The following is a 7782-nucleotide window of genomic DNA, read 5'->3' on the forward strand; positions in this document are numbered from 1 at the left end:
ATAATTTTTATTCTATTTCCGACAATACTTTAGTATTTTTTGTTACATTATTTTGGCAATGGATATAATTCATAACAATTCGATACACCGGCAATTTCGATATAACGACAACGTGACCGAATGACGAACATGGTCGTTGTAACGAGGAATGAATGAATGAATGAATGAATGTTTAACGACACCCCAGCACGAAAAATACATCGGCTATTGGGTGTCAAACTATGGTAATGGAAATAAATAAGGTGATGATCAACATCAACAGAAAAATTCAAGATATAAATAAAAACAGTGTAAAGAACTGTGCAAAAATACAAATACAAATATCACAGATAGATACTGACTTTTACTCTAAACTTCAATTTGTGCTGTATTGGCCATTCTCAAAGATAATGTTACACCCCTGCACCACGGTGAGGTTACAGCACACGCAGGGGTTGTAACGAGGAGGTCTCACTATATATATGTTGGGTATATTGTTTCTTCTTATCCCCAGTCAATTTGGATTAAATTTTACAAAAGAAACTTTATCAGTACATGTACGAGTATTTTAAATTGACGTTTTAAGTTTTTCTAAAAATACCGTACGTATATATATATTATAATGTACACAGAACAACTACAAATAATGTTCTTAAAAACATCTAACTAAAAAGTTGAAAATAGCTAGAAGCAGTAAAGTAGTCGTAACAACTAACCGCGGTATTCCCGACTATGTCAAGCGCGTGCGTGTGTGTGCGAGCGCGCGCGTAAGGTCTCTGTGTATGTGTAGGGATGGGGTTCGAACCCCGTTTGCTCAAGCGATTTTAAAAAATATAGATTTTTCGGGCAAGCATGACTCGAACCTCCCAAAAAACTCCCCTCCCCTGTATAATCCCTGCACTCGCGCCTGCTTGTACATTTTAGGATCGATGTCTCTGCAGTTTCCTGGGAAGCAGGAAATTCTCATTTCAAACAGCTAATAAACTGGCAGCAAATGTATGCATTGGTCCATTGACTAAGCCTATTGGCGTACGGGCTCCAATTTCTGCAAGGAGACAGTCTGCCTTTTTGTCCGAATTAAACGAAAATGCCCGAATCTGGATAACATTTATTCATATTAGCATTACTACCAAACAGCTAGGTTGCAAAAGAATCACTTCGCATTTTTACATGGTATCACGGGGATCCTATAATACCCGTAACTGAATGAAACACGATTGTCCAAACATCTCTCCTAACTGTATTAGATCTCTCTGTAACGGGCAGTTATACCCTAGTATGGCTCGTATAGGTATGATCAGAGATACGATCTTATACAAAGTATATATTATTATAGCACGTTTAGTTCACTAGAAAACACAACAAAAACACAATACACTTTGGAATCTGTATTAACCTACGCAGACCAATGTACTGCCGCAGTAGTTAATTAACAACAACAAATAATAACAACCCAGAACTGATCACTTAATTAGTTAATCTCTAGGTGTCTAGTTTACACAATATGCTAATCACTTCACCGTGACACAACACCCACACGTGTGATAATTGAGAAACGCTTCCAGGAGAACTTAATTAATAAAGGAATTACAACTCTATTCCTAACTGGTTAATTTTTAATTAACCCGTAACTACTTATTCAGTAACCTTGTAACACAGAATTAATACTGGTACCTATCACAATAAAGACAATAACCTACAGTTTACCTAGGTCCTCTAGGATGACTGGTTAAGCTTTTTATAATTATTTAGGACAGTGAGCCTACAGATTACTGCGTCAGATGACCGGCAGCACCGTCTAATAATATTGGTATAATACAGTATTAAACTATTTAAAGTCACATCAATCACATCAAGGTTATACACAGAGCAGAACACTATATTTACCACGCCCGGACTGAACTTATATATTTCGTTCAGTGGACGACGTCCGTTTCCCCTGCAGCCTTCCTATGTTTCTCCCCGATATCTCTAAAACCCTAGCTATTTATTCAAAACTCTCAGAGACAGCGAATATCGCCTGGGGGTACAAGGCGGTACCTCACGTATCATGTGGATTTTCCACATCCACCACGCCGGCATATTTTTCTCTGATCGTCAGACTGGCTGTCGCCATATTCCGCGAGCAATCCCCTGGTCATAAACAACACTAGCGGAGTTATTACGTAACTACTGGCCACATGGCCTCCACAACTGCGCTAGGTGTGTATTAGAAAAGCTCGACGACCGTCGCGCAAAGGTATCACGTAACAAGTTGCCCATCTGGGCTAAGTGCATTTGAAACTGCACACGGTCCTCTAAAACAATTAATATCGCCACAGGCGAAAAGAAATTAAGAGCATGTAGGCCTACCGTCACACATGGATTGCAACTAATTTTGATAGATAGATAGATAGCTAGTTTAACGCGTCCATATACTAATTTTGAAGGTAGAATGATGGAAATACGTGGTTAAAACGTCTCAGGTTAGCATATTTTGCTCGAATATATGTATAATTTTTGCTCGAATTTGAGGTTTTGCTCCAGCACGGGGGGGGGGGGGCAGTTGCCCCCCCCCCCCCCCCCCCGCACTCCCCTTATGACTAAGCCTACGAATACCATGGCATTCTAGGGTCTAGAGTTTTTTGGCCTGCTGTCACGGGGATCCTATAATACCCGTTACTGAATAAAACACGATTATCCAAATATCTCTTCTAACGGTATATCTATTAGATCTCTCTGTAACGGGCAGTCTAATACCCGAGTGGCTCGGCTCTAGGTATAATCAGAGATATGATCTTATATAAATATATATATATGTAGCACGTTTAGTTCACTAGAAAACACAACAAAACACAATACACTTTGGAAGCTGTATTAACACTACGCTGACAAATGTACTTGCCGCAGTAGTTAATTAACAACAACAATATAATAACAACCCAGAGCTAATCACTTAATTAGTTAATCACTAGGTGTCTAGTTTACACAATATTCTAATCACTCCACCGTTGTACAACACACACACGAGTGATAATTGAGAAACGCTGCCAGGGGAACTTAATTAATAAAGGAATTACAACTCTATTCCTAACTGGTTAATTTTTAATTAACCCTTAACTACTCATTCAGTAACCTTGTAATACAGAATTAATACTGGTACATATCCCAATAAAGACAATAACCTACAGTTTACCTAGGTCCTCTAGGATGACTGGCTAAGCTTTAATATTTTAGAACAGTGAAGCCTACAATTTACTTCGTCAGATTACCGGAGACACTGTCTAAATAATATTGGTATAATACAGTATTAAAATATTTCAAGTCACATCAATCACATCAAGGTTATACAACAGAGCAGAAAAATATATTTACCAAGTCCGGACTGAACTTATATAGATCGTTCAGTGGACGATGTCCGTTCCCCTGGATACTTCCAATGTATATATATCTAAAATCCTATCTATTTATTCAAAAATCTCAGAGACAGCGAATATCGCCTGGGGGCACAACACTGTACCTCACCTATCATGTGATATTTCCACAACTCCCAGGGACGGTATTTTTTCTTAGATGGCCAGACTTACTGTCGCCAGTTCGCTAGAATTACCCCGGTCGTAAACCGCACTACCGGAGTTATTACGTAACTACTGGCCACATGGCCTCCACAACTGGTCTAAGTGCATATTGGGACGCAGCTCTACCGCCGTCGCGCGGGGGTATTACGTAACCAAGCTGCACACGGCCCTCTAAAACAATTAACATAGCCAAAGGCGAAAAGATAAGAGCATGTACCGTCACACCTGCATTAATAAATGATTAAGGAAAGTTTGTTTTGTTTAATGACACCACAAGAGCACAATGATTAATTAATCATCGCCTATTGGATGTCAAACTTTTGTTAATTCCAGTTCGTAGTCAACAGAGGACATCCGCTACATTTTTCCTATTTCAGGTCAGGTCAGGTCATACGGTTTAACGTGCACTTCAGAGCAAGCTGTTGTAACGCACGACTGTCGTGGGCGCAAGGGTGGGACGTATAGTAGCCCAGTGGTAAAGCGTTCGTTTGATGCGCGGTCGGTTTGGGATTGATACCTGTCGGTGGGCCCATTGGGCTATTTCTCGTTTCAACCAGTGCACCACGATTGATATATCAAAGGCCGTGGTACGTGCTATCATGTCTGTGGAATGGTGAATATAAAATAGCCCTTGTGGGTTTCATCTCTAAGACTATAGGCCTATGTCTAAATTACCAAATGTTTGACATCCAATAGCCGGTGATTAATAATCAATGTGCTCAAGTGGTGTCGTTAAACAAAACACACTTTCGTGGGCGCAAGTTCTTGCGTGAGCAAGCCCATGACAGAAAGGGAGGAGGAGGGGGGCGGGATTCTCGCTTGCGACTTCGTACTGAAGGAGCACGAAAGACCGGTGGTTGTTGTCTGAGGCGTAGGAGGAGGCGAAGGAGGTTATTAAAAAAAAAATTCAGTGGGAGAATTAAACCAAAAAATAAACTCTTTTTTTGGTGATTAAATGCTAATTTTGAACAGTTCACCCGAAAGTTAAAGGTTGTCGGATTTTTTAAAATTAAGCCTAAATGGCACCAACGCTATACGAACTTAGGGTGGGTGGTGCAGCCCTGAAAAGGGCTGTCGGGGCGGTGTTCTGGTGTCAAAGTTGGCGAACTGACGCTGCTCCTGGTTATGATTGCTGATGACGTCCCGATAGCTTAGCGCAAACACCCTGCGTAATAGCTCGTGGATTGCCGTGTTGGTGGCGTCGTCCCTTACGTAGGCCTGCTTGTAGAGGCCATGGTGCTGCATCGGCAACATGGTTGCATGGCCCCAAGCATTCCAATCGATCGTATTGATGTGAAAGCTGGATAATTGCCACCGTGGGAATGATTTCTTCTAATTCCAATTCTAAAAGGTTAACGTGCACATTCAGAGCAAGCTGTTGTAGCGAACGCCTGTCCTGGGCACAAGTACCGGCCCCGGCCGGTTCCTCCGTCGAGGACAGGAAGAGGTTAGGGAGGTGAAGGAGGGACCGCCTGCACTGGCAGGTGCAAGGGAGCACCAGCAGTCCAACTGTAGTTGGTAACAGGCGGGAGATGGTATGGTGCTATGTAATTTGGAATGTCCCTTAGGATTAAGCCAAAGAAAAATGGTGCGCATATTAATGAAGGAAGTTTGGCGCAATTTTGATGATCGTTCTGAAGGTGAATGGTATGGAGCTACTTATAAGTTTGGATTTTAGCAGGCCGAGAGTAGCTCGTTTTCTCCAAATGCAGCAAGGGATCTTTTATATGCATTTGAGTGTCGTAGGAAGGTGCCAAAACGTGTGTTGACACCCCCCCAAAAAAAACCATTGCTGCTGCTGCTACTACTGGATCAATACAAATGTGGTGGTGGGGGTGGGGGTGGGGGTGGGCACATGCCTCTCTTGCCCCTCCCCTGCTTCCTACATCAGTGCACTTTTCAACGGACAGGAAAACACGGCCTTTGACCAGTTGTGATGCACTGTTTGGATAATAATTAAACGAAGAAAGAAATGTTTTGTACTATACTGTATATGAGATGGTGCGTATAAAAGATCCATTGCTACTAATGGAAAAAAACATGTAGCGGGTTTCATCTGTAAGACTATGTCAAATGCTTATGATTAATAAATCAATGTTCTCTAGTGGTGTCGTTAATCAAAACAAACTTTAACAGTTTGATTAATCTACAAACCAATAACACATGTAAGCCTATATCGATAAAATTACAATATAGAGCAACAATAAAGAATATGTGACGTTGGTATGGGAAATACCCTGACTAGAACTCGTATCCATAAGCGTTACTTCTCAGAGGTAAAAATATGAAAAAAATGCGTTTTGTGGTACATGTACATTTGGAACACTAGGATGACCACAACCAATTCGAATGTACGGAAATGGATAATCTAAATAATAAAATCTAATTTTGTTTTATTTAACGACACCACTAGTACACACTGATTAATTAATCATCAGCTATTGGATGTCAAACATTTGGTAATTCTGACACAGTCATCAAAGAAAACCCGTTACTTTTTAACTAATGCAGCAAGATTTCTTTTATCACGCACTTTCCCACATACAGAAAAGCACATACCACAGCCTTTGACCAGTTGTGGTGCACAGGTTGAAACAAGAAAAACCCAATGAATTGAATGGATCCACTGAGGTGGTTCGATCCTGCGACGCAAGCACCTCAAGCGAGCACTCAACCGACTGAGGTAAATCCCACCCCAAAATCTAATTAATGCCCGATTTCAGTCAAAAACGTCTCTTACCGTGAAAAATACGTCATGGTGTTTAACAACTAGGGTCTGTCACTTTAATGCAGGTTTTTTTTTTTTTTTTTTTTTTTTTTTAGGGGGGGGGGGGGGGGGATTAGTGTAGGACATCCACGAGTCCAAAGTATTGGACTCGAGTACTCGAGGGTCAAACTCGACCCGGACAGGAGTACCCGATACTTACACTAGATTATAATGAGACTAAGGAATAAAGTGAAACAGCATTAGGCCTATAAACATGGATGCCAACTCATGCCATTGTATTGCATTCCACACATTCGACTTTTGACATAATATAGTATAAGAGAGGAAAACCGCTATAATTTTTCATTAGTTGCAAGGGATATTTTATATGCACCATCCCACAGACAGGATAGCACATACCACGGCTTTGGTAATCAGTTGTGGTGCACTTGCTGGAACAAGAAATAACCCAGTGGACCTACGGGGATCGATCCCAGACCGACCGCACATCAAGCGAGCGCTTTACCACTGGGCTACGTCCCACCCCCTAGCCCTATAATGTAACCGGCGGCAAGCATATATGGTACAATGACTTTAAAAAATATAATTTAATTAGAGTGCTCTTCCTTGGGTACTAAAGTCCTGTGAACGAACTCGTTAGATTCAACCTATTCCCAAGTAAACCTACTCGAGCACTCGTGGAGACCCTCGTGAGATGGGGAACGGGGGGTGGGGGTGGGGTGCGGGTGCGTGTGTGTATATGCAGGTTTTTTTTTTTTTTTAATTAAATTAATCAGAACATGTATGCTGTGTTTGAACTTGTAGATATAATTATAAATCCAACATACAAAACGGCCCGTAACGATGCCTCTGTTTTTATAGGCATAACTTAGTAGCTTATACTATAAACTTTATTTATAAGCCAACAGCTTAACATTTTGTTGTTGTATTGCTTTCAAAATTTACTTGACCTGTCCTAGTTACCCCCTCTGGTTGACCGTTCCACGCTTGACTCCCCTCACTCGATATCTTTATACCACTAAGTACTACATGTTAAAACACGAACAAAATAAAGTCAAGCACAGACTAAGAATTTAAGCACGAACACTATTTAGTTTTACTTTATATTGTGAAGAATATTGTTTATATGAAGCTTGAGTGAAATGAATACATTAAAAGCAATGGTTTGAGACATTTTATGATATATATGTATAAATATATGCAGTAACAGAAAGTTTTTTCATAGGTTAAATATCGTTCACGAATGAAAAAATAGAAGTACGAACAAAAAATTTAAGCACGAACTTTTTCGCGCCGTCTATATCAATGATAAGACCGAACTAGCCAATGCGCAAGTAACGTCTTCTGTGATTGATTGAAAACAGAAATTAAAGTAAAATATTTGTATTTAACATAGAATTTATTTTAATGACATTAAAATGCATAATAATACGCTAAAACATTATGTTGAGTGGAATATCACATTAATAAAAATGTTTCTGTAAAGTTTATTATAACGAGATTTTATAAAGCTTAAAT

The sequence above is a fragment of the Gigantopelta aegis genome, chromosome 6 (assembly GCF_016097555.1).
Source record: "Gigantopelta aegis isolate Gae_Host chromosome 6, Gae_host_genome, whole genome shotgun sequence".
Lineage (NCBI taxonomy): Eukaryota > Metazoa > Mollusca > Gastropoda > Neomphalida > Peltospiridae > Gigantopelta > Gigantopelta aegis.